The 27,749-nt window shown below is 41.8% G+C and overlaps 1 protein-coding gene and 1 long non-coding RNA gene across 2 annotated transcripts in view; both read left to right on the top strand.

Moving 5' to 3' along the window:
* Nucleotides 1–27,426, top strand: LOC142436897 (uncharacterized). Its single transcript, XR_012782170.1, has 3 exons — nt 1–63; nt 646–723; nt 27,394–27,426. It is a non-coding gene; the product is annotated as an uncharacterized LOC142436897 (long non-coding RNA).
* LOC142436896 (ninein-like protein) overlaps nt 1–27,749 on the top strand; it is a gene marked incomplete at its 3' end in the record, with an annotated part of 87,753 nt that overhangs the window by 37,365 nt on the left and 22,639 nt on the right. The gene's annotated exons all lie outside the window — the stretch shown is intronic.

Consider the following 27,749-nt stretch of genomic DNA (forward strand, 5'->3'; position numbering starts at 1 on the left):
TCAGATTCAGAGAAGCTGGTGCTGAAACTGCAGAATGACCTTGAGTTTGTGCTGAAGGACAAGGCAAGTGCTTCTGCTTATTCTGAGTCTTTCAACTAGAATCATGGTCAGTAGTGTGGGCCATGTCTTGAAAATGATACTTGGGTGATAGAACTTTGGTTTTTTTCCTTACAAAAATCCTGTAATGGAGAGAAATCTATATAATATCTTTTTCTTTCCCCTTTTCATGACAAGTCACTGTGACCTAGTGCTACCCCGCGTAGTATGGCCTCTGTACTGATAAAGCCAGGACCCACTAATAGTACTTGGGATTAGCCAGAGAGGCCAAAGGAGCACTTAGAGCGTGGTGCCATCATATGTCATCTACCCTAAGGACGTTGCTGGGAAGGGAGAAGTTGCACCAGAGACAAGGCAGAAGTGCATCCCAGCCACCACAGGCTCCGGGTCCTAAGAAAACGCTGTTGGTGGCAAGACCTTTTAAACAAGTTTGAAAGTAGGTAGACTGGATGCTTTTTTCTAGAGCTACTGGAAAGTAGAAGTTAGATTCCCAGAAGGAAAGTGAGGAGGTGGCCCCAGGAACCTGGCCCAAGAGGACCTGCCTTACCATTCTCTGTATTGTTGCTTTCTTTCTGGGTCTGACATCAGCTGGAACCAGATGGCACTGCACTCTTCTCTCAAGAACAGTTCATGGCGATCCTGAAGGAGTATGAATTCAAGTGCAGGGTATGTGCCAGGGAAGTTTGGGGGGCTGGGCTGGGGGGGTTCCCTCACCATCCTCAGCTCTACTGCACTCACTCTTTTGACTGCTGTGAGCAGTCACATATTAATCTTGTATTGGGTCTTACATGCCAGCATTTTGGTTGTTGGTACCCAAACCTTCACCTTTGCTCATTCCCATCCTCTTCCCCAACCATTTCTACACTGGGGCAGGGTCAAAGCCTATGGGGAACTTAGGGTTTTCTCTAAAAGCATGACCCTCTGGCTGCATCAGCAGGTCTCTAGACCTCTTGTGCAAAAAAGTCCAAAGAACTCTACTTCTTGTCTCATTGTACCTGCTAAGAGGGTGGTGTTCAACCATTAGAATGGACAGAACTGTAGGTGACCAGTGTCTGTGTAGCTCAACCTAGCTGATGGCTATGAGAGTGGCTGAGGTTTGAGCAGGCCATGTTCAGGCCCTCCTTTTGGAGGTTGAAAGAGGAGACCACTGAGAGTATCTTCTTGAAGAGACCGGGCTTCTACGTTTAGCCTTGATTCTGCTGAAAAGCCTCAAATTTGATGACGTCTACTTGCTGCGTGTGGAAGGTCAACTTGATATCTAAAAGTGGCCTCATGTTATAGCCACAAGAATGTCCCAAGAAACCAGGCCCAGTGCTCCAGACTTGACGGCTGCTATTCTTCTACTGTATATCTTTCTTTAAAAACAAAGTTGTTGTGTGGGTGTTTTTTAATCATTTTATTGGGGGCTCTTACAACTCTTGTTACAATCTATACATCAATTGTATCTGACATATCCGTACATATATTCTGTCTTTCTTTTATAGACATTTACTTTCCATGGAGCCCTTGGGATCAGCTCCTCTTTTTTTCTCTCCCTTCTCCTCCCCCAACCCCAACCCTCGTGGCCCCTTGATACATTGTAGATTGTTAATTATTTTCAAATCTTACTCCGACCGCCATCTCCCTTCCCTTCTAGTTTCTGTTGTTCTCCCCCCTGACTGGGGGTACGGGATTATATGCTATTCATTGCTATTGGTGTCTCCTCTCTCCCCACTTCGCCCCCTTCCCCCTACCCTTTTGTTGTCTCTATTCCCATTCCTGTTCCTGGTTCCATGTGTCGTGAGTTTTATCTCTTGCCTATGCCTATGCGCATGCTCCCGTCTAGTCTAGATTGGGAAGCGGCACTGAGGTCGTGATAGCGGGGAGTGAGAAGCTGTTGAACTCATTGGAGTACAGTCCTTCATAGTACTGTGCAATTACCCTTTTGATTTTATTAGGGTTCATTGTAATGTCCCTTGTTTCATTCCTCATCCTTGCTATTGAAATTTGTTCCTTCCTTTCTTTGGTTAGGTTTTCCATGGTCTTTTGATTCTGTTAATCCTTTCAAAGAACCAGCTTTTAGCTGCATTTCTTTTTTCCATAATTTTCTTGTTTTCCCTTTCATGAATCTCAGCCCTTTTTATTTTTCTTTTGCAATTTGTAGGATTATTCTGCTGACTGCTCTAATTGGTGTAAGTTTTGTGTCAGCACATCAATCATACGTCTCTTTCTTTTTCATGTGCTTACATATTACTATCAGACTTTCTCTGATAGCGGCCTTTGCTGTCTCAAAGGTTTTGGTAACTGTATTCTCATTGGTTTCTAGAAATTTTCTAATTTCATATCTTTCTGAGCCAGTAACCACTCCTTTTGCAAAAGAGAGTTATTTTTCTTACAATTTTTTCCCTTGTTTTCTTCATCATCCTTCTGTCGATTTTCAGCCTTATGTTATAGTGGTCAGAGAGAGAAGTCGGTATGGTCTCTTTATGTTTGAATTTACACAGATTCAACTTATGTCCCAGCATGTGGTCTATCTTTGAGTATGTGCCATGGGGGGCTTAAAAAGAATATGAGGGTGTTTTTGCATTTTGGTGGAGCGTTCTGAAAATATCTATCAGGTCAAGTCATTTAATCATAATGTTTAGATCTGTTGCCTCCTTGTTAAGCTTCTTTCCTTGTGATCTTTCTCAGAGAATGGTGTATTAAGGTCACCTACTATAATTGTTAGCCTGTGATTTCTTTTATCATCTTTTGGAGTGTTTGATAAATTTTGTGGACGTCGCGTTGAACATGAATATATTTATTATGTTCACTGGTTCTTCATCTACTGTTCCCTTGAACATTATATAGTGCCCCTACCCCTTATGTCTTGTTATGGCTTGTACCTTGGGAACTATTTTTACAATCTGAGGTTAGGATTGCAACCTTTGCTTTTTTTTGAATGGCCGTTTTCTTGGTATATTTTTCTTCAGCCTATTTTTGTCTGTAATCATAAGATGTGTATCCTATAGGTAGCAGCCCAAGGGGTTGTGTTTTCTAAGTCAGGCTGCTAACCTCTGCCTTTTATTGGCTGAGTTCTGTCCATTGTTATTCAGGGTTATTATATCCAGCTGTGGACTCTGTGATGTCATCTTGTACCTTTTGTGTTGAATGTTTTCCTACCTCCCTTTCTTATCAGTGTGTTGTCCATTTGTGTGTGGTTCATTCTGCCTTTCTTTGCCACTGTTATCTTGGGGGCTGTTTACTCTTTGTTTACATCTGGGTGGAGTTGTTTTATGTGGCAGTCTCTTGTTTTTGTTTGGTGAGTGATGTTTTTCTGCCCATACCGGTTAGATAAGGATCTTTTGTAGGGCTAGTTTCTTTTATCGTAGTCTTTGAGTTTTTCCTGTCTGGGAAGACTCTAACTTCTCCATCTATCTTGATAATTTGGCTGGATAGAGTATTCTTGGGTTTGTGTTATTTTCTTCAATTTCTCCTCTTCACAGTGTCCGCTGATTGGTCTCAACAGACTCTTGTTTGAGTTCCTTTATAGGTAACTGTTTCTATTTTCCCTAGCTGCTCTTATGAGTCTGTCCTTTTCCTCTAAGTTGGATAGAATAGCTGTTATATGCCTTGGTGATTTCTTCTTGGGAATTCAGTCCAGCTGGTGTTATTTTGGCCTCCTGAATAGTTGCCTAGTTTTCATTTATTAATCTGGAGAAGTTTTCCCCTAAGAATTTCTACACTATTTATTATGCCATTGACTCTTTTGTTGTGCCTTGTTCAGGTAGTTCAATTATTCAGATGTTGTTCTTCATAGCATCAAACATGGCTCTCAGCTTTTCTTCAGTTTCTTTGATTATCTTGGCTAACTGCCTTTCCCATTTGCTGAAGTCTGCCTGTTTATCCTCTAGGCCACTGGTGCAATTCTCTGCCTCATCAAGTCTTTTGGAGAAGTCTGTGAATTCACTACTGGATTTGGTTATCTTGTCCCTGAGGTCTTTTATTTCCCTTTGGTGCGTGGCCTTTATCTCCTCTATCATTTCATCCTTTTTTTATATTGCTTCCCTCATATTCTGTATAACTCCAAGCAGAAATCCTGAAGATTGCTTTCTGTTTGCAGATCAATGTCTGCTTCTACTATACATGTCATTATGTTCAGGACTTCTGGCATTGCCTTTTGTTTCTCCTGTTTTTTCATTGAGGTTTTTGTGGCTGGTTGCTGTTTGTGTTGTGTTGTTTTAGAAGAGCCTGGTGCCATTTTTCAGAAAGTCAACAAGCACTGGTCTCCTACTTTGGAAAACTCATTGGAGTGCGTCATTGAACTTCCTGCAGCTAAATGTACTAGGTCAGGCTACCACTTTTTCCTCCTGTGGTTTTACTCCTTACCTAGCCAACCCGTATCCTGTTATTTAGAGGTTACGTTGGATGGTCCTCTCATGGGACTCTGGTTGGGTGATTGTGGACTGGGGAGGATGACACTGCACTGGATGATCTTACAGGAAGCCATGGTGGTGTGGCCCACAGCGGCTTGGAACACCTCAGGGGAAGTGCGGGGGTGCTTCCTGCAGCGGGATTGCCACATAGTGTTGATGGGTGTGCCCACTTTAGTGTAGAGCACTGCAGATAACAGACGGAATTGTTCTAGTAGCAAGATCTCCCATATAGGTCACACAGATGCTCCCACAGCAGTATGGCACACTGGAGAGGGCTCACACAGAGCTGTCTTAAGTTGTGTAAAGCACGGCAGCAAGTAGGAGGAAGTTCCCTCAGCCATGTGGGACCACAGAGGACGGGAAGGGGCCCAGGGACCCTCCCAGCCACATGGTGCACCGTGGAGGGTGGTTGGGATTTCCATCATCTGCTTACAGGGCTTTGGAGGGTTGATGGGAGTTCTCCTAGATGTTTTAAGGGGAGATTCCCCCATTTGAGGTGTGGCAGAAGACAGGCAAGATTTCCCCAGCTGCTTGTAAGGCTACAGAGGGCAAGTGGGCAGGAGCTGCCCCAGCTGAGTGGAGGATGGATGCAGTTGCTCTAGGCAAAGAGCAGTGACCTGGAGCCCAGCAGTGACATGTGAAAGGAAAGACAAGAAAGAAAAAAGACCAGGTGGTGGGTACCGAGGCCAATTAGACTGTGGAAGAAGGGAGAGAGAAATAACAGCCCCAGTCACCTGACTGTGGGGCTGGAGGGGTTTAAACCCTGCTGAAAGGCAGCAGTAAGCTGTGGTTGTGTTGAAGTTAAGCCTTTGTGCTGGCCAAGAGAGCTCAGATCCAGCCGAGACTGTGGCAGGGGAAAGGCTAAGCCATAGCCAACCTCTACAGTAGTAGCCCAAACCCCACAGCTCTTCAAGACCTAGTGTCTGCTCATCTTTAAGATGCTCTGCCTGTGACCCAGAAGAGTGATATTTCCCTCTCAGTGACTCTCCTCCACTGATTTCTGCAGAGTCCCTCTGGAATGCTACTCCATCACCATCTTGCCACACAGACCTATTCATCTTTTTCTTATTGAAGTGTTTCAATTACGTATATCATTGCCAAAATCTTTTTCCTAATCTGTAGATAACATTTTTACTTTTTTGATGAAGTTTTTGTTTTACTTTTCTTAAGTCCCAGACTTCAATTTTGTCTTCTGTTACGTGTGCATCCTTCATTAATATTTGACATTTTGTGTATCCCCTGCAATAGGACTCTTAAGTTTGTCCATGTTTTCTCATTGATTTTCTGGTATTTATTTTTAGATATTTGATCCATATTATATGTTTTTGTGGGGGTGTGGGGCATTAGTCTTATTTAATTATTCTGCAAGTCGAAATCCAATTTTTCCTGCACCATTTGTTAAAGAGACTCATCTTTATGTGGTTATTGTAAATGGTATTGATTCATTGTTTTCTTTTCCGGAGTTATCTTTGTTAGTATGCAAGAATCCTGTTGATTATTATATGTCAATTTTGTTTCCTGCCATGTTGCCAAATCTTTTTATATTTTCTAGCAATATTTTTGTTGAGCCTTTGGTGCCTTCTATGTATAGAATCAGATCGTCTGCAAATAGTGACAGTTTTACTTCTTTGCCCATTTGGATTTTTGAAACTTCTTTTTGTGTCCTGATAGCTCTGGCTAACTTCCAGTACAATGTTGAATAAGAGTGTTAATAAGGAGCATTGTTGTGTATTTCCATCTGAAAGAGGAATGAGTGCTTTCAGTTTCTCCCTATTGAGTAAGATGCTGGCAGTTGGTTTTTCATATATGTCCCTGATTTCATTGAGAATTTCCCTTCGAATCCTATTTTTTAGTATTTGTATCTAGAATGGCTGTTAGATATTATCAAATACCTTTTCTGAATCAATTGAAATGCTCATGTGGTTGTTTTTCTTTTTTATATGGTAGATCACATTCATTATTTTTCTCATTTCAAACCATCTTTGCATCCCTGGAACCAATCTCACCTGCTGTGGTTCTTTTGCTTAGCTTTTTGATAGATTGTTGGATTCTGTTGGCCAGGATTTTGAGATTTTGCCCCTATATTCATAAGGGATATTGGTTTACAGTTTTGTTTTGTTTGAAATATTTATTTATGTTGACAAATAAATGAAATTTTGTCTTAAAGCATGGTGCAGCATGGGTAACAATGTTCACTCACGGTACTCACATGTGGGTGTATCTGCATGTGGGCGGACCCACCTAGAGACAGATAGAGGAGCGGTGTCTTGGTTCCTAAGAACATTGGTAACACAGAAAAATATGAGAAAAAAGACAAAAAGGATGGTAATAGAAATAAATTAATAAAAATATCTATTAAAGGCAACAAAAGAGAGACAATGGGAAGAAAACATAAAATTTAAATTTACAAGACATATTTTTGTTTTAAATTCTATACCATTGGCTAAATTAACTACACTATCAATAAAATTGCCTATGCCCAAGGGGATGATTGATAATGTTCTCTAACAGAAAATAACAATTATATCTCTGAGGTGAACCAGAGCCAGATGAACCATAAATATGTGAATGGATTTTGAGCTTGCACTTAATTCTAGCCTCAATCTAAGTACAATTAGTTCTTATGAAATGGCCTTATTTGATGCTCGTCCTCATGAAGAAATCACTCAAGACATGAATGCTATAGGAAAGTGTAATGAAGAAACTAGATGGTGCCCACCTATCAGAAAAAAATAGCCTCTGGGGTCTTAAAAGCTGGTCTTAAACAGCCATCTAAGTGAGGGATCAACTAAGTCCATGTGGAAGAAGCACACCAGCCTGTAACATCCTAGGATTTTAACTCATGAAATTCAAATCTGAAGGAGGGAATGATATCAGCTTCAATTATGAACACCTGGTTTTAAGGTTGTGGATAACATTTGCAAGCTCTGGGGAATCCTCTCTGACCAGAGCCATGGGATGTGAACAGCCCTGTTATCAGACAGATAACATTGTAAAATTGGTTATTACAGATGTATTTAAGTTAAAATTTATACATCTCCCTTTTGACTCATTTTAAATATATTCCAGTTCTTTTAACCTCTGCTTTCTTTTCTAGAGCTTTTTTAATCTGTTTTCTTTGTTATTGTTGTTAGGCTTTTAAAAATACATTTTTCTGTATATGAAATCCAGGATAACTAAATCTATATAGACAATGGTTTTGGGGGCTATGGCAGGGGAGGTTGGGGGAAATAACATGAATACAATAAAGAAAAAATGTTCTAAAATTGATTGTGGTGATAATGATTATTACAATTTATCTTAATATAATTGAGCTATTGTATGACATGTGAGTCATATGCCAATAAAAGTGTTTTTGTAAATGAATTAAAACAATTTTTCCAAGCTGTTCTCAGCCTGCTAATTGTTTCTGTCTTGGAAATTTCAACGACAATATGTTCCAGTGTTTTCTTTTGGGATCTGTGGTGTTTTGGGTTCTCTCTGCTTCCTGGAGAATTATTTTCTCCTCCTCTGTTCTGTTAAGGAAGTATTATTCCGGAATTTCTTATATGGATAGAATCCCACTTCATTCTTATGTTTTCTTCAGATTCTTTTGTTCTTTTAGCTGATTGTATCACTCATAAATTGGAGTTAAGAGATATGCCTTCAAACTCACCAATTCAGCTTTCCATTTCTTCAATTCTCTTACTCTGTTCTTCTAAATTGTTGCCTAATTCTCTTATCTTAATATTTTCTGCATTTCTTTTTAGAGGTTTTTGTTGAAGATATCTAGCTTTTCTATTCTGACCATTGTTCTCGCAAACTCTTTGTTGAAAGTACATGACAACATTTTTCTGAATTCAATTTATGATAGTTTCAGAGCCTGTTCTTTTTAAGAAAATTCCTTGAGATCTGAGTGTTGTTCATTTGTTAATCCTTCTTCTGATGAATCAGGAGTGACTGCTGCCACTGCAGCATCGTGGCCGGGTATTACGGTTGGGAGGGCTGCTAGATTTTGTGGGAGTCGATGACTTTGTTGAGTAGTGCCAGAAATGAATAATAGAAGAGGGACGGGGGAGGGAAAAAAGGCTTTGGGCAGTAAAAGGCTGTACTAAGAAAAGTTGGGAGGGGGAGGAACACTGTACTTGAGTGTATTCTTCCCTAAGGCCAAGAGCTTCTTAACATAGTCCGTCAAAGCACAGGCAATCTTCAGGAAAACCATCATGGTGCCAAGTTTGTCCTTGGGATAGCCTAGGCTGGTCCTTTGGGACCTATGCTCCGGGAACTGTGCAGGCCAGCTTGCTTGGAGAGCTGGAAGCCACATGGGACCTGCGTGCTTATTACACGTGAAGCTTTGGACCCTGCTCACAATGATAGTCTTTGAGGAGTGGAGCTGGGTTGCTGTAGCCAGCAGTGCAGAATGGAGCTACAGATGGGTAGCAGGAGACCACTGGGCGCCTCTTCAGTGGACCTGCTCTTTCCTTCCCTTCTCTGCTTGCTCCCACAGTCTCTGATATATGGAAGCCTCCTTTTACTTCACTTTCAAGCCATTGTCTGAGATCACAGGCCACCTGTCTTTTCTTAGGGCCTAGTCTATCCTGGTTGTTACATAAGGATCTACCTGTGTGTATGTGTTCAGTTGGACATGTTCTAGTCCCCTTTCTTTAATGTTTTTAAAAGTTTCTATAGAACTGGTGTCAGCACTTCTGAATTTTTTATGAAATATCCCAGTGAAGCCATCTTGCCATTGACTTTTCTTTTTATATATATTTTTGGTCTTTTTTGAAGGGGTGGAGCAGGGGGTTAATCACATTCTGAATTGCTTATTTCATAATTACTCTGCTTAAACCTATTTCTATTCATATTAGTTTAGGTATGTCGTATATTTTCAGGAATTTGTCCCATTCATCTGCACTTTCAAATCTGTTGCAGTTCTTTTTCATAGTGTTATGATTCTTTATTCAATGAATATGTTGTGTTGTCTCCAGATTCATTTCTTTGGATTATTTGCCCTCCCCCCCCCCCCCAGTATATCCAGTAGTTTGTTTCAGTGATCCTTTTCAAAGAACCAACTTCTGGTTTGATTGATTTTTTTCTGTTGTTTAACTGTATTCTATTTCATTTCTTTCTCACTGGTATTTATTATTCATTTCAGCTAGTATCTTTGGCCTCTTGCTCTTCCTTTCCTTTTTGTTCAAGTTTTCATTTAAACAATTGATTTTCATCCATCTTTTTAAATATGGGCATGTATTGCTATGAATTTCCCTCTGAGAATGGTTTGTGCTGTGTCCCAAAGGATTTGGTATGTTGTGCTTTCCTTTATATTTGATACCAAGTATATTTTTATTTCACTTTTAATTTCTTACATAGAGAAATTGTTTTCTAGTCGTACAATATTTTATTTTGGTATAATAATAATTATTCATTTTTATTCTTCCTGTGATTGATTTCTTACTTCATACCATTATGGTCAGAAAGTATGCTTTGTATGATTTTAATGTTTTAAAACTTGAGATTTGTGGCCTAATCTGTAGTTGGTTCTGGAAAAATTATCCTGTGAAAATGTCTGCTGATGATGGATGGAGTGTTCTAAGTTAAATTGGCTTATGATTTTCTTTATGTTCTTAATGTCCTTATTGATTCACTTTTTAAATGTTCTGTCGAGAACTGAAATTGAAGGTTTCAAATCTACAAATATTAATAGCGGCACTGTAATTTTTTTTCTTTGATATTAGTGTTTGTGTCATGTTTTTGGACAGGTTAGGTGAATATATGCTAATAATTGTTGTATCTTCTTGAAGTATTAGCCCTTTTATTATGTAATAGCCTTTATCAGTATGACCACACTCCTTTTTTTGGGTGCTGGTTGCACGGAACATTTTTTCCATCCTTTATTTTCAATCAGTTTGTGTCCTAATGTGAATGTGTGTTTTGTGTAGGTAACAAAAGATGAATCATGTTTTTTATCCAGTCTATCACTCTGCCTTTTGTGTCAATATTTTGGCTATTTACATTTTCTTCATTCTTTTAGCTAATTGGGTTTTGAGTTTCTTTTATCTGGTTTCTCTTTTTATCAATTTTCCTGTTATTTTTTGTATTTAGCATCTTTTGTTATGAGCTTTAATTCCTCTTTACATATTCTCTTAGTGGTTACTACAAATATTATACTATACAACATGCAATTACAGTAACATTTAGCATGCAATCAACAATGAATGTGAAATATTAAGTATTCCTGGTTTACTGTTCCCTCTCCTTTTTCTGTTGGTGAACCTCCAGTGACAGTAATGTACACCCTACATCCAGTAGTCGTAATATGTACTTATTTTCTGAGATCTCTGTCTGACTCCTTCCTCCCCCTTTGTGTACATTTGAGTGTTTGATTAATGTTCTTTCCTTTCCATTTAGAAAACTTCCTTAAGTACATGTAGGGCTGGTCTGGTATTGCCAAATTCCCAAGGCTTCTGGTTATTTGGGACTCTTCTTCCCTGTTTCAAAGAAATGCCTTGACTTAGTGCTTTTCTGTTGTTTCCTTTTTAATTAAAGTAGGACGATGCCATCTATCGGTTGGCGTGTGTCACATATTGGTATAAGGAGCCCTGGTGGTGCAGATTGGTGTGATACTGCTAACCACAAGTCAGCAATTCACATCCATCTTTCTCTGTAGGGGAAAGATCAAGCTATTGCTCCCATAAACATGTACGCTCTCAGAACTCTAGGGTAAAAAAAGAAACCAAGAAACCATGGGGAGCAGTTTTACTCTTCCCATAGGGACACGAACAGTCAGAATCAACTTGAAGGCAGTGGGTTTTTACCTGTTGTTATGGAATTAAAGAATTTCCGATTTATTACCAAAGGTTTATAATTCATTACTGTGCTTAGATTTCTGGTGTTCAAATTGTGCCAGACAGGTCAACCTATCTGCTAAGTTTTTGCACTGCACCATCATTGTTTTGGTTGTTTTATTACGTGGTTCCTGAGATACTCCAGATTTACCTTGTACATTGCTGCCATTTACCCCAGAATCTGCCATTTCTCCAATGACTGCCGGTTCATTTGACAAGAGAATGATTCTTGAGGTCGATTAGGTTACCAGATGGGCTCATTGCTACAGGGATATCCTTGCTTGTTGGCTGAACTCAGTGTCTTACACTCATTCTACAGAAGGAGAAATAGCATGACCTTTCCCCCTGCGTAGCGCCCATTCTTTTCCAAATTTTAGCGTAAAGTTTCACTGTAATTTACAATGCATATTGCAAAGCACAACAACCATGCTTCTTCCCTTTGTCGCTGAATTTTCCTCCAATTTAGCTATCATTTTAACTTTCTTTCTCTTTCTCTCAGCTGGTAATCTTTGTTTTCTCGATGAGGCTGCCCTTGGCAAATATAAGATTTTAGTCAGATCGCTTTCAGTGGCAGTTTTTACTGCTATTGTGGACACTACAATGGATTTATCAAATGTTCTTTCTCTTTAAGCATCATTTCAGCTTTTTCTTTTTTTTCCCAACTGTCCATCTTGATTTTCCTGGTGAGGCTGCCTTTGATAAAAGGAAATATAAGATGGTAACCCGCTATCTTTGGTTTGATACTTTTTTCTGCTGTGTATTTTGCTGGACACCATAATGGCTTTCTGTGGCCTCTGTAAGAAACCCAGAGTCCTTTGTTCTTAATGCTGTGATAGACCTTAGTGGACTTGCTACTTCACAAGACTTTCCCCAGATTCCTTATCACCTTCAACATCCACAGCCACCCACTTAAGCAAGTGATAACTTAAAAACAGTAGTCTGACTTCCATCCTTCCAGAGAGCCACCAAGTAGACGTGCTAAGGCCCTGCTGCTCCAGCTCAGGCTCCACACATCTCTACCAGTTGTAATGGACTATGCTCCTAGGTTTTGTGTTACTAAATCTCAAGACAGAGAGACTTCGACTCGTTGTATATCAGGCATCAGCTTTCTCACACTGCTGAGTGGTAGGGATGTGTCTAAAGGAGTCCTAGTGGTACTTAGTGGCTATGTTTGGGTGCTGTTAAAATCTAGGTCAGTCGTTCAAACCCATCAGCCAGTCTGTGGGAGCGAGATGAAGCCGTCTGTTCCTGTAAAGATTTTCCACCTCAAAAACCGAAAGAAGTAGTTCTCTGCCCTATATGGTCGTTGTGAGTCAGAATCAACTTGTTATCAGCAGTGGACATTTTCAGAATACCTATTTGGAATATAAGAAGAACCACACAAGAAGCAGGCCACCAGATAAATATGACTGTGGATGCTGCTTCCAAGATCCGTGCTGCCCAGTGGAAAGGGAAATGAGCTGCAAGTGCACACAGTTGACGCATCCCACTGCCGACTGCGAGGCTGGCAGTTTGAGTCCACCCACATTGAAAGGGATATTGAAAGAAAGACCTGGTGATCTACTTCTGAAAAATCACCATCGAAAACCCTGTGAAGCACAGTTCTACCCTGACACCCATGGGATTGGTAGTACTACTCAACCGGGTGCCTAGCAAGACACCATTCTTTGTGGGATTTTTCCTATTTTAATTACCATCCATTGCTTTTTATTTTTTTAATCATTTTACTGAGGGCTCGTACAACATTTATCACAATCCATACGTACATCCATTGTGTCAAGCACATTTGTACATTTCTTGCCATCATCATTCTCAAAATATTTCTTTCTGCTTGAGCCCTTGGTATCAGCTCCTCCTTTTTCCCCTCCCTCCTAACCCTTCTCCCTCATGAATCCTTGATAAATTTATAAATTATTATTATTTTGCCATGTCTTACACTGTCCAGCATCTTCCTTCACCCACATTTCTGTTGTCTGTCCCCCAGGGGGTGGTTATATGTAGATCCTTGTGATCAGTTCCTGCTTTCTACCCCTCCGTCCCTCCACCCTCCCTGTTTCGCCGCTCTCACCACTGGTCCTGAGAGGGTCATCTGTCCTGGATTGCCTCTGTTTCCAGTTCCTGTGTGTACCAGTATACATCCTTTGGTCTAGCTGGATTTGTAAGGTAGAATTGGGATGATGATAGTGGGGAGGAGGAAGCATTGAAACTAGAGTAAAGTTGTATGTTTCATCATTGCTACACAGCACCTTGACTTGCTCATCTCCTCCCTGCGACCCTTCTGTGAGGGGATCGCCACTTGCCTACAGATGGGCTTTGGATCCCCACTCTGCACTGCCCCTCATTCACAGTGATAATAATATTTTTGTTCTTTGATGCCTGATACCTGAACCCATCAACATCTCATGATCACACAGGGTAGTGTGCTTCTTCCATGTGGGATTTATTGCTTCTCAGCTAAATGGCCTCTTTATTTTTAAGCCATTAAGACCCTAGGTGCTATATCTTTTGATAGCCAGGCACTACCAGCTTTCTTCACCACATTTGCTTACGCACCTGTGTTGTCTTCAGCGATCGTGTTGGGAAGGTGAGCCTTATGGAATGCCAGTTTAATAGAACAAGTGTTCTTGCATTGAGGGAGTACTTGAGTAGAGGCCCAATGTCCATCTGCTACGTTAATACTATAAATATATGCACATAGATCGATTATTTCCCCATTGTCATATATAAATATGTTTGCATATGTACATGCCTGTATTTAGACCTCTATAAATGTCCTTTGCCTTCTAGTTCTTTCCTCTATTTCCTTTTACTTTTATCTTGTCCCACTATCATGCTCAGCCTTCATTTGGGTTTCAGTAATTCCTCTCAGTTACATTACCCTTGAACAAGCCCTACCAGGCCTTTTACACCCTCCTCATCACTGATTTTGGATCACTTGTTATTCCATTGTCCCTGGGATTTATTAACACCACTTCCTTTCCCCCACCTCTCCCTCTACTATGTCCCCTGGAACCTTCGGTCCTGTTGTTTTCTCCTCCAGATTGTTTATCCAGACTCTTTTATCTAGACAGACCTGCAGAGATAATACTATGCACAAACCAAGACAGAGCAAAACAAAGCAACAAACAAGAAAATAGTTCAAGGTCTATTGACATTTAGGAGTGTTTTCTGGTGGAGTCTGATGGAGTGCCACACCATGGCCCCAAAGTCTATTTTTGGTATTCCCTCGAGACGTCCTTGCTCTGCTCCCCTTGCTGTTCTGTTGCACGCCTTTAGTGTTTTGCCTCGGTGTGGTGGGGTCTGATCAGGCATAATTCCCTCACTGTGTATCCAGTGTTGTCCCCTATAGGGCTATGGGCCAGTGAGGGATGTCATGTCTCATAGTGGGGTTGACCATATGGCCCTCTCTAGCTATTGGCTGCTCTGAGCAGGGATATCATCTTCAAGTCTTGGTGGGCCAGGATGTGCTCCACTCTCTCTTCCTCCCCCCTCATTTGCTCCTGTGTGCTCTGATCAGACATGTCCCTCTCCCTGAGCTGTAGCTTCAGTGCTGCCCCTAAGGTAAATTCTTCAGGGGGCAGGGGTTGTTGTCCACATAGTTGGGATTGGGGCCTGTCTCTCAGACCCCTCTACTGGTTCCCTGCTTCATGCCAGTATGTTGCATTCACATCTTAGAGCACCGCTTTGTAGTCTGGTCCCTCTTTCCCTGAGAAGATATGAATAATACACTCCCCTTGGGGGAGTTAGTGCCCTGTTCCCCAACTACTCATTTGTTTTTGTTTTTTCTCTCTTTCCCCTTCCTTTTTAGTTGTCTACCATATGTATTCCTGGATTTGGTCTGGTCCCTGCCATACTCCCTGAACCTGAAACCAGGAATGTTTATATACAATAGTTTTTTCCCTAAGCCCGTTTTGCACTTTTTTTTTTTAAGCTTTCCTCATCAGACTCATATAGTACTTCTCATTTTCTGCTTGGCTTACTTCGCTTAGTATAATTTCCTCCAATTCTTTCCAATGTGCTTCATGCATTCATCACTACTTTTTTTCTTATTTTTTTAATCATTTTATTGGGGGCTCATAGAATTCTTATCACAATATATTCTTGATCCATTGTGTCAAGAACATATGTACATTTGTTGCCATCATCATCCTCAAAACATTTGCCTTCTATTTGAGCCCTTAATATCTGCTGCTTATTTTCCCCCTCCCTCCCCACTGTCCCCTACCTCATGAACCCTTCATCATTAATAAATTATGATTATTTTGTCATATACTACACTGTCCGATGTCTCCCACCGCCTTCTTCTCAACTGTCCCTCCCCCAGGGAGGAGACTATATGTAGATTCTTGTAATCAGTTCCCCCTATCCACCCCACATTCTCTCCATCCTCCAGGCATCGCCACTCTCACCACTGGTCCTGAATGAGTCATCTGTCCTGGATTCCCTGTGTTTCCAGTTGCTATCTGTACCAATGTACATCCTCTGGTCTAGCCAGATTTGTAAGGTAGAATTGGGATCATGATAGTGGAGGAGAGGAAGTATTTAAGAACTAGAGGAAAGTTATATGTTTCATCGCTGCTACCCTGCACTCTGACTGGTTCATTTCTTCCCCACAACCCTTCACTAAGGGGTGTCCGATTGGCTACCAATGGGCTTTGAGTCTCCACTCTGCACTCACCCACATTTTCAATGATATGATCTTTTGTTCCTTGATGCTTGAAACCTGATCCCTTCGACAGCTCGTGGTCACACAGGCTGGTGTGTTTCTTCCATGTGGGCTTTATTGCTTTTGAGCTAGATGGCCACTTGTTTATCTTAGAACCTTTAAGAACACAGACGCTATATCTTTTGATAGCTGGGCACCATCACTTTTCTTCACTACATTTGCTTACACACACGTTTGTCTTCATTGATCGTATCAGGGAGGTGGGCACCCATTTATATGATTTTTAGTTCTTTCATGTCTGATAACCAGTCCCTTCTGCACCTTGTGGTCAGACAGGCTGTGTGCTTCTTCCATGTTGGCTTTGATGCTTCTCAGCTAGATGGCCGCTTGTTTATCTTCAACGCTTTAAGATCCCAGACGCTTTGATAGCCACGTACCATCAGCCTTCTTCACCACATTTGCTTATGCACACATTTTTCTTCAGCAATCATGTCGGGAATGTATGCATCCTGGAATGCCAATTTAATAGAACAAAGTGTTCTTGCATTGAGTAAGTGGAGGCCTAATTGTTTTATTAGGAGTTCACACAACTCTTATCACAATTCATACATACATCAGTTGTGTAGAGCACATTTGTACATTCATTGCCCTCATCATTCTCAAAACATTTCCTCTCCACTTAAGCCCTTGGCATCAGGTCCTCATTTTGTCCCCTCCATCCCCGCTTCCCCCTCCCTCATGAACCCTGGATAATTTATAAATTATTATTTTGTCATATCTTGCCTTGTCCGACATCTCCCTTCACCCACTTTTCTGTTGTCCACCCCCTAGTAACAAGGTCAAATGCAGATCATTGAAATCGATTCCTCCCTTCCAACCTACTCTCCCTCTACGCTTCTAGTAGTGCCACTCTCACCACTGGACCTGAAGAGATCATCCACCCTGGATTCCCTATGTTTCTGGTTCCTATCTGCACCAGTGTACATCCTCTGGTCTAGCCAGACTTGCAAGGTAGAAATCAGATCATGATAGTGCAGGAGGATGAAGCATTTAGGAACTAGAGGAAAGTTGTATTTTTCATTGTTGCTACATCACACCTTGACTGGCTCGCCTCCTCCCCTACACCCCTCTGCAAGGGGATTCCGGTGACTGACAAATGGGTTTTGGATCTCCAATCTGCACCCCGCCCCCCCCACCTCATTCACTATGGTAAGATTTTTTGTTCTGATGATGCCTGATACCTGATCCCTTCAACACCTTGTGATCGCACAGGATGGTGTGGTTCTTCCATGTGGGCTTTGTTGCTTCTGAGCTAAGTGGCTGCTTGTTTGCCTTTAAGACACCAGACGCTATACCTTTTGATATCCGGGCACCATCAGCTTTCTTTGCCACATTTGCTTATGCACCCATTTGTCTTCAGCGATCATATCATGGAGGCAAGCACAAAATGTTATGATTTTTTGTTCTTTGATGCCTGATAACTGATCCCTTTGGCACCTTGTGATCACACAAGCTGGTGTGCGTCTTCCATGTGGGCTTTGTTGCTTCAGAGCTAGATGACCACTTGTTTATCTTCAATCCTTTAAGACCCCAGACGTTATATCTTTTGATAGCCGGGCACCATCAGCTTTATTCACCACATTTGCTTATGCACCCGCTTTGTCTTCAGCAGTTGCGTTGAAAAGGTCAGCATCAAAGAATGTCAATTTAATAGAAGAAAGTATTCTTGCATTAAGGGAGTACTTGAGTGGAGGCCCAATGTCCTTCTGCTACCTTAATACTAAACGTATAAATATATGCACATAGATCTATTTACCCATCCTCATATATAAATATATTTGCATATATACATGTCTTTATCTAAACCTCTATAAATGCCCTTTGTCTCCTAGCTCTTTCCTCTATTTCCCTTGACTTTCCTTCTGTCCCACTATCATGCTCAGTCCCGACCAGGGTTTCAGCAAATCCTCTTTGTTACATTACCCTTGATCATGCCCTACCAGGCCTCCCAGCCCCTCCTCACCACTGATTTAGATCACTTGTTCCCTTGTCCCTGGGTTTGTTAACACCACTACCTTTTCCCCCACCTCTCCTATGTCCCTCCTGAACTGTCGGTCCTGTTGTTTTATCCTCCAGATTGTTCATCCAGCCTATCTTATTTAGAAAGACCAGCGGAGATAATAACATGCACAAAAACAAGACATAAAAATACCAAGGAACAATATACAACCAACCAACAACAATAAATCAATGACAAAAAAAAGCACAAGAAAGAAAAGTTTGTAGTTAGTTCAAGGATTGTGTGTTGGCCTTTAGGAGTGTTTTCCAGTTCAATCAATTGGGGTACCACACCCTAGCCCCAAAGTCCACCTTCATCATTCCCTGAGGACCTCGCCATTCCATTCCCTTGCTATTCTGTTGCACCCCCTTAGTGTTTTGCCTCGGTGTGGCGGGATCAGATCAGGCGTAGTTCCCACACTGTGTCTCCAGTGTTGTCCCCGGTAGAGCTATGGGTCAGTGAGGGGCGTCATGTCTCATAGTGGGGCTGGCCATGTGGTCCTCTCTGTGGACTGGCTGCTCTAATCGGGATAATCGTCCTCAAGACCTGGTGGGCCAGGATGTGCTCCACTTTCTCCTCCTCCCCCTTCATCATCACCCATGTGCTCCCATCAGATATGTCCCTCTCCTGGAGCTGCAGATTCAATGCCGTCTTTTGAAATAAGTTCTTCTGGTGGGAGGGCCAGGCGTCCTCTTAGTATTTGTCATCACTGCTTTTTAGTGATGTGTAGTACTCCATTGTATGTATATACCACTGTTTTTTAATCCAATCATTTGTTGGTGGAAATTTGGGTTGTTTCCAACTCCTTGCATTCGGATTTGTACCCTTGTGGAACTGCTGTTCAGGTCCTTTGCCCACCTCCTCGGTGGGCAATTAGTTTTTTTCTCTTTGGAAACTAGCAGAGTATTGTAGATTTTAGTAATAAGGCCTTTGTCTGATGTGTCAGGCTAAAGATGTTTTCCCAGTCCGTGGGCTCTCTTATTACTCTCTTGGTGAATTATTTTGATGTACACAGATGTTTTATCTTCAGTGTATCCCACATGTCAATTTGTGACTCATGTGCATTTGTGTCCTTCCCTGTTTCTGCTATCCCATGTATTCCCAGTGCCAAAATTCTCAGATTGGTCCCAGTTCCCTTATTGATGGACCTAATAGTTTGGAGTTTTACCTCAAGGTCTGTGATTTACCTTGAGTTTATTCTTGTGCATGGAGTCAGATGAGGGTCATGCTTCATTTTTCTGCAGGTAGATATCCATTTTTTCCAACACCGCTTGTTAAAGAGGGTACCTGCTTTTGATATTTTGGGGGCTTTATCAAAAGTGAGTTGTCTGTATGCTGATGATTTTATTTCTGGGTTTTCAGTTCTTTTCCAGTAGTCTAAGTATCTGTCATTATACCAATACCTCCCAGTTTTGACCATGATGGCATTATAATATGTGCTAAAGTCAGGTAAAGCAAGCCCTCCCACTGTGTCCTTCTTAGGGAGTCTCTGCTAATTCTGGGCTTCTTCCCTCTCCATATGAATTTGGTAATCAGTTTTTCCATTTCTTTCAAGAAAGATGAGGGTAATTCTCTCAGGATTGCATTAAAGTTATATAGTGCCTAGGAGAGAACTGACATCTTTACTATATTGAGTCTTCTGATCGACAAAAATGGGATATTCTCCCATTTGTTGAATCACTCTTGGTTTCTTGTAATAGTGTTCCATAGTTTTCCTCATATAAATCTTTTGTTCTTTTAGTCTGCTATTTCCCTAGATATTTTAATTTGTGCTTGGCTATTGTGATGGGTACCACCTTTTTGACCTCCTCTTCTGTTATTTTAGCTGATATGTATAGCAGTCCAGTGGACTTCTGTTTGTTGATCTTGTATCCTGCCACTCTGCCCCTTTTGGATCTTTTGGGATTTTCCATTTATAAAATCATGTCATCTACATATAACGATAGTTTTACCTCTCCTTCCCCAGACGAATACCTTTGATGTCTCTCCTTTGCCTTATGCTGCGAGCTAAAACCTCCAGTACGATGTTAAATAAGAGTGGGGACAAGGGGCATCCTTGTCTGGACCCTTTTTCTGTGGAATTGTGTTCCTCTTTTCTGCATTGACTACCATGTTGGCTGTTGGTTCTTCATATATAGCTTGTATGGTCTTGAGGAATTGTCCTTCCATTCCTATCTCCTGACGTGTCTTAAAAAGGAATTGGTGTTGGATGTTGTCGAATGCTTTTTCCACATCTATCAATATTATCATGTGGTTCTTAGAGTTTTTCATGTCAATGTGGCACATGATACTAATGGTCTTTCGTATGTTGAACTATCCCTGGTATGAATCTTGCTTGGTCATGGTGAATTACCATATATACTCGTGTATAAGCTGAATTTTTCAGCACAAAAAATGTGCTGAAAAACTGGGGTTTAACTTATACGAGGTGTAATATCTCACAGGTGATTGTCGTTCCTCCGCTGTTCATTCAAAGCCCCACTGATACTGCAGGGCTTTGAATGTTTGTTACTCACATCTAACCAATCAGAGCCATCCTATGACGTGGAAGGCTCCAATTTGCAGAAGCACCCATAGTGATTCACTTACGCTGGCAGCTGAACTGGTCAGGATGTGTCCGTGGCTGCGCTCCGTCTCTCCCCTCTGGTCTCTGTGTTAATTCACATCCTGCATTTCCCACCCTAGGCTTATACTCAAGTCATCAGTTTTTCTAGTTTCCCAGGTAAAAACTAGGTACCTAGGCTTATACTCAGGTCGGCTTATATTCAAGTATATATGGTATTCGTTTTATATACATTTGTATTCTATTGGCAAGTATTTTGTTAACAATTTTTGCATCTGTGTTCATTAAGAATATTGGTCTGTAGTTCTCAATTCTTGTAGGATTCCTGCCCTGTTTGGGTATCATATTTATACTTGCTTCAAGAGGTTGCCGTCTTTTCTATGTTCTGGAAGATTTTGTGTAGGATTGGTGTCATTTCTTCCCTAAATGCTTGGTAGAATTGTCCTGTGAAGCCATCTGGTCCAGGGAATTTGGGGTTGGTAATCCCTTGATATCCTTGTCTATTTCTTCTATTGCTATGGGTCTATTGACATTCTTGATGTTCCTCTGGGAAATTCGAGGGAGGGATTGTTTTTCAAAATTTGACCATGTCTTCCAAGTTGTTGAATTCATTGGAATACAGTCCTTCGTAATACTCTTTAATTATCATTTTGAATTCATTAGAGTCTGTTGTAATGTCCCCTCTTTCATCCCTCATTCTTGCTATTGAAATTTGTTCCCGTCTTTCTTTGGTTAGGTTTACCCACGATATGTTGATTCTGTTTATCTTTTCAAAGAACCAACTTTTAGCAGCATTAATTTTTTCCATAGTTTTCTTATTTTCCCTCTCCTAAATCTCAGCCCTGATTTTTATTATTTCTTTTCTTTTGCTATTAGCATGATTGTGCTGTTGACTCAGCCCTAGTTGCTGTAAATTTTGTGCCAGCATATCAATCATATGGCTTTCTTCCTTTCTCAGGTGTGCATGTATTGCTATGAAACTTCCTCTGATAACTGCCTTTGCTGTGTCCCATAAGTTTTGGTACGTCTTATTCTCATTCTCATTGGTTTCTAGAAATTTCCTAATTTCATCTATGATCTGAGCCAGTACACACTCCTTTTTCAGTAGAGAGTTATTCATCCTCCAATTGTTTGCCTTGTTTTATTCATCTTCCTTTTGCTAATTTCCAGCCTTATGGCACAGTGGTCAGTGAGAGAAGTCTATATGATATCAATGTGCTTAAATTTATGCAGATTTGACTTATGCCCCAGCATGTCGTCTATCTTCGAATATGTGCTATGTGGGCTTGAAAAGAATGTGAAATATTTTGTATTTTCATGCAAAGCTCTGTAAATATATATCAGGTCAAATTGACTAATTGTAGTGTTTAGATCTCTGGCCTCCTTGTTGAGTTTCTTTCCCTGTGATATTTCTTTCTCAGAGAGTGGTGTATTGAAGTCACCTACTATAATTGTTGAGGCTGTGACTTCCTTTTTCATATTTTGAAGCATTTGTTTGACGTATTCAGCAGGTCTGTCATTTGGGGAATATGTTTACAATGCTTAGTGGTTCTTTGCCTACTGTTCCCTTGAGCATTATATAGTGTTCCTCATCTCTTTTTATGGTTTGCACTTTGAGGTCAGTTTTATCCAAGATTATGATTGCAACACTTGGTTTTTTTTTTAATTGCTGTTTCTTTGGTATGTTTTTCTCCAGCATTTGATTCTCAGCCTAGTTTTGTTTGTAGTCTTGACATGTGTCTCCTGTTGGCAGCAGATTGATTAGTTGTATTTCTAAACTAGTCTAAACTAGTCTGCTAGCCTCAGTCTTTTAATGCCTGAGTTTAGTTCATAGATATTCAGGGGTATTATTTCCATCCGTGGACTCTGATGTCATCTTACACCTTTTGTGTTGGGTGTTTTCCCACCTCCCTTTCTTTTTAATGTAGTGTGTGTGTGTGTGTGTGTGTGTGTGTGTTTCATTCTTGACTTCTTTTCACCCTTAATCCAATGCTATCTTGGGGGCTGTTTTCTCTTTGTTTCCCTCTGGGTGAGGTTGTTCTCTGTGGCAGTCTCTTACTTATGCTTGGTGAGTGCTGTTCTTCTGCCTATACTGGATCGACAAGGATCCAGGCTGGGTTTCTTCTAATGTATTTTTTGAGTTTTTCCTTCTCTAAAAGACAATTACTTCTTCATCTATCTTGATCAATAATTTGGCTGTGTAGAGTATTCTTGGGTTTGCATTATTTTACTTCAATTTTTGCAATGTTGCTCAACAACTCTCTCCTCATCTTCATAGTGTTCTCAGATACCCTGTTTCCCCGAAAATAAGACAGTGTCTTATATTAATTTTTGCTCCCAAAGATGCACTAGGTCTTATTTTCAGGGGATATCTTATTTTTCCATGGAGAAGAATGTGGTACACGTTTATTGTTTATTGTTTTATTAAAAGAGACCTCGTACTACCTGTCTGCTCTGACTGCGCTGCAGCCAATAGTGAGCTGCGTGGTGGTGCCCACCACTATGATCCAGAGTCCAGAGTTACGGTAGCTTCGGGGGTGCTGATTTTTGGGGAGGTCTTATTTTTGGGAGATGCCTTATATTTCAGCCCGAGGCAAAACTGTAAGTAGGTCTTATTTTGGGGGGATGTCTGACTTTTGGGGAAACATGATAGGTCTGAGCATATTCTTATTTGGGAAACTATGTGATTGCTTGTTTTTCCCTAGCTCTTCTCATGATTTTCTCCTTTTCCTCAAAGTTGGATAGTAAGTATGATGTGCCTTGATTTCTTCTTGGGTTTCAATCTGACTGGTGTTCTTTCAGCCTCCTGAATGGTTGCCAGGTTTTCATTCATTAAGCTCGGGAAGTTTTCCTCCAAGAATTTCCTCTCTGTTGCAGTTGACTTCTTTGTGGTGTCTTCCTCTGGTAATCCAATAATTCTAATGTTGTTCCACTTCATAGCATCAGACCTAGCTTTTAGGTTCTCTTCAGCTTCACTAATGATCTTATTAGATTTTTGTTCGCATTTAAAGTCTCCTTGGCTGTCCTCTAGGTCACTGGTGCAATTATCTGCCTCCTCTAGTCGATTCTCGAGGTCTGTGTGTCTGCTACTAGTTTTTGTTATCTCTTCCCTGATCTCTTGTATTTCCCTTTGGTGTATGGACTTAATCTCCTCTTTCATTTCATCTTTTTTCTGTATTGTTTTTCTCATATCCTGTATTACTGCAAGAAGTATTCTGAAAAATTCTTTATGTGGCAGATAAATATCTGCTTCTTCTATGCATGTCGTTCGGTTCAGGACATCTCTGCCATTGAAGTTTGTTTCTCATGTTTTTTTGTTGAGGTCATTGGGCCTGATTGCTGTTTGTTTTAGAGGAGCCAGGTGCCATTTTTCAGGGAGTCAAAGAGCACTGGCTCTCTCTGGGAGACTCGTAGGAAAGCTTCTTCGAACTGCTACAGCTAATTTCACTATGGAATTAGCCAACCACTTTGTCCTCCTGTGGCTTCACTCTTTCCCTAGTCAACAAGTTGGATGGGCCTCTCCGGAGATGCTGGTTGGGTTGTTGTGGATCCACGAGGATGGTGCTTTACTGGGTGATCTCACAAGAATCCATGATGGTGTGGCCCATGACGGCTTGGGTTGTCACAGGTGGCATGCAAAGGTGCCCGCTGCAACAGGAGTGTCACAGAAATCTGGTTGGTTGCCTGCTTTGGTATAGAGCACCGTGAATGGTGGGCGGAATTTCCCTGATCAGGTAGATCACTGCGTAGGTTAGGCAGAGTTTCCCACTGCTCCGTGGAAAGCTGGTGAGTGTTTGATAAGCTTTCTTAGTCTGTGAGGCACTACAGCAGGCGGGAGGAAGCTCCCTCAGTAACGTGGGACCACAGAGGATGGATAGGAGCTCCCCAAGGCACACAGGCAGGATTTCCCCCAAAGAAGGGGTGCCGAATTTCTCCAGCCATGTCTTAAGCACTACAGAGGACCGGCAGGTGGGCTTTTCCAGGGAAGAAGTTGGGCAGGATATCCCCTGTTGGAGTGTGGGTCGGCTTTCCCAGCTTCCGGTTATGCTGCAGAGGGAGGAGCTCGCCCAGCAGGGTTGAGTGCAGGCATTAATGCCCTAGGCTAAGGGTAGTGGTCAGGATGTTGGCAGTGCTGTGTGAGAGAAAGGGGAAGAGAAAAAGAGAAGGAAAAAAAACAGCCCACTGAGACAGGGGGATAGGGGGGAATAGAGAGAAGAGAGGGAAACTGAAGCATCAATATAAATGAACCTGATCCTTGACCATGGGGCTGGAGGGGTTTAATCCCTGCCCTGAGATGGTGTCAAACTGTGGCTGTGTTGAGATAAAGCCCCTGTGTTGCCTACAAATGATCCTGGCTCCAGCCAAGACAGTGGCCGGGCCAAGGTAAGGTGACCAGATTTTAACATTGGTATAGCGGGACACCATTGATAAAACTCATATCCTGGTGAAATTGCCACATGGCAGCCGAAAACCGTATATACCCTCACTTGTTGTGCATTCTTTCCAAAAATTGGGACTTTTTAAAAACACCATAGACACGAGAAAAAATGTTTAAAAAGCGGTACGTCTGGTCACCTTAGGCTAAGGTCAAACCCTAGCTGGCCTCCATTGTGGTAAGCCAAAAGACCCAGCTCCTTAAAACCTATTGGATCTCTGCCTACTTATCTTTCTGATGCTCCTTCTGCGACCTAGTGGTGTGGAATTTCCCTCTTAGTGACTCTCCTGCACAGATTTCTGTGGAGTTCCTCTGCTATGTGTTACTCAGTCGCCATCTTCCTGGAAGTCTCTACCATCCATTTCTTAACAGATTTTTGTGAGAACTTTTTTTTCTCTCCCACTTAAAATTAATATACTTTTCCCCTCAAGAGACTGTAATTTACCTTTGTAAATTACAGAAAAAGGGCTTCAAAAATTCATGGAAAATTCCTTTACCTTTTAATCCTATTTCCATGAGCTATTTGTGGCTCACTCATACATGTTATTCCAGTTACTATGGCTCCATAAGAAATTATCGCCAACACTTAATGGCCTAAAATAGCAATTAAATATGCTCATAGATTTTATATTTTGTGGGAAGGAACTCAGACATAGCATAACAAACATGTTTCTTCTCTGCCCTATGATGCCGGGGCCTCAGCTACACACCTTACTGGCTAGACCAGAAATGTCTGAAAGCTCGCTTACCATGTGGCTGCCTGATGGGCCAGTTTGGGCTTCTTCACAGTTCAATGTCTAGTGTCCCTCCAGAGTACGTTTCCTAAAGGAGAAACCAGGTAGAATCATACTCCTATAGTCCCTGGGAGCACTGCTGCCGTATTCATTAGGTCTGAAGAGTCCCAAGTCCCCCATCCCCAGGTGCACAAAAGGGAAAGTGACCACACACCTCACATTCCTTCACGAAGGGATCTAGGGTCCCTGAGTAAACCGCATGGAGTGCATAGCTGACCTCTGGCTACATCAAGGAGAAGAATCCTACGTAGCTCCATCAATCAAGGCCGATTGCCACAAAATAGAGATCAGGCATGCCTCCACCCTCCATCATTCTTTACCCTTTTCTGATAGTAACTGTTTCTTCCACAGCATTCTACTTTTGTGCTGTGTTCTATAATCCATTGCACTGGTCGCACAGAGCTCACAGGCAATACTCACAATTAAGGGAGCTTTTTAGAGAACTTAATGGGTTACTACAAGCCAAGATCAGAAAACACTAAGGATACAGTCATTGGTCCACAGTATCATCTCGCCTCAATCAAGTCTTTCTCTAGTCCTTAGTCTCTGTGTTGCTCTTCAATTCTGTCCCGTGTCTCCTTGCCTCAGCCTCTGACTTTGCCTTGTTCTTTCAGTCTGTCCAGTAATTTCTGTTTCACAGCCTCTGGTTCCTCTTGTCTTTAGACAGAGATCTCATTTGTTCTCCACTGGTAGTTCTTTATCCCTTAAGTTCATGGGATTCCTCTCTGTTCCTGTTCTAAGATAACACATCCCTATGGCCAGGGAAGTGGCAACGAAAATGAACCAGTCCACTCTGTTTTGTGTTAGACATGCCCTATTTGCAAAGTCCCACCTAATCATCAATGGGAATCACAAAGACCTAGACAGAAGAGCCATGCCAAGAGACTTCACACCACGATAGTCCCACAGACAGTCCCACAGACAGGCGCTTCTTGCCTTCTTACCCTTAAATCTACAAGTGAGAGCTGTGTCTTGGGAGATTCGCCTCTAAACCCTGGCAACCAAGTGTGCTTTTTACAGTGCATTTCCTCAACTCCTGTGCAGACAGACCACTGCAGCCAGGTGCAGATTCAGGGCAGCCTCCCAGCATTGCCTGTCTGTCCTGCAGCCCCCACTCTATGTGCCTCATTGGGCCTCAGCCATCCATGTGGCCTTTCTGCTCTGCTGGGTGGCATTTTGTTTTAAGATGATGGCAACGCCTTGACAGTCAAAGCTGCAGAACCCTCTGGAGAAAGGACACCAGTGAGTTGCTTTTCTTGGCCATACCCCATCACTGTGGTGGACTTGCACACATTCCTGTTGAGTCAGGTGTTGGTGATCTGCATTTCTCCTCCACATTCACTTCACTTTAAAAAAAAAATTTAGCCCCTGCTATGATTCTAGTGATAGAAGGCGATGTAGGATTTAAGAAAGCTGAATTATCCCTGTCATGTTTAACTCACTGCATAGTTGGAAACTTATAGTTTGAATGTTACATGTTTGCTGTCAGGAATTGAATTTCCTTTCCACTGGGCATCCTGCAGACCCTGCGGTGCTGCATTGCTCCTTGGGCCTTGCTGTGTAGCATGGGGATTGCAGGGCCATCTCTACTCTGCTTATAGGACCTGCAGGACCGCAATGATGAGTTGCAGGCTGCACTGGAAGGCCTACAGACATGGATGCACAAGACACAGAGTAGCCCATCTAGTTTCCGGCCAGATGGATGCCTGCCCCCAGCAGATTGCTCCGAAGGTAGAGGATCTTCTTGGGGAAAGGGTGGAGTCCTTGTTCCAGCAAACTGGGCTATCTCTCAGACCTACCCGTAGTTTGTGTCATGGGCCACTTCCAAGCATCATAGGGTATATTGAGGCACAAACACCTGCCCCAGACACACTGGCACCACCCGGCTGAGTTCCTTGTAGCTGGGAATTTATGGAAGGGGATGGGGGCTTTATCAACTGTAATGAAATGGCAGCAG

Source organism: Tenrec ecaudatus, unplaced genomic scaffold (assembly GCF_050624435.1).
Source record: "Tenrec ecaudatus isolate mTenEca1 unplaced genomic scaffold, mTenEca1.hap1 Scaffold_774, whole genome shotgun sequence".
Taxonomy (NCBI): Eukaryota; Metazoa; Chordata; class Mammalia; order Afrosoricida; family Tenrecidae; genus Tenrec; species Tenrec ecaudatus.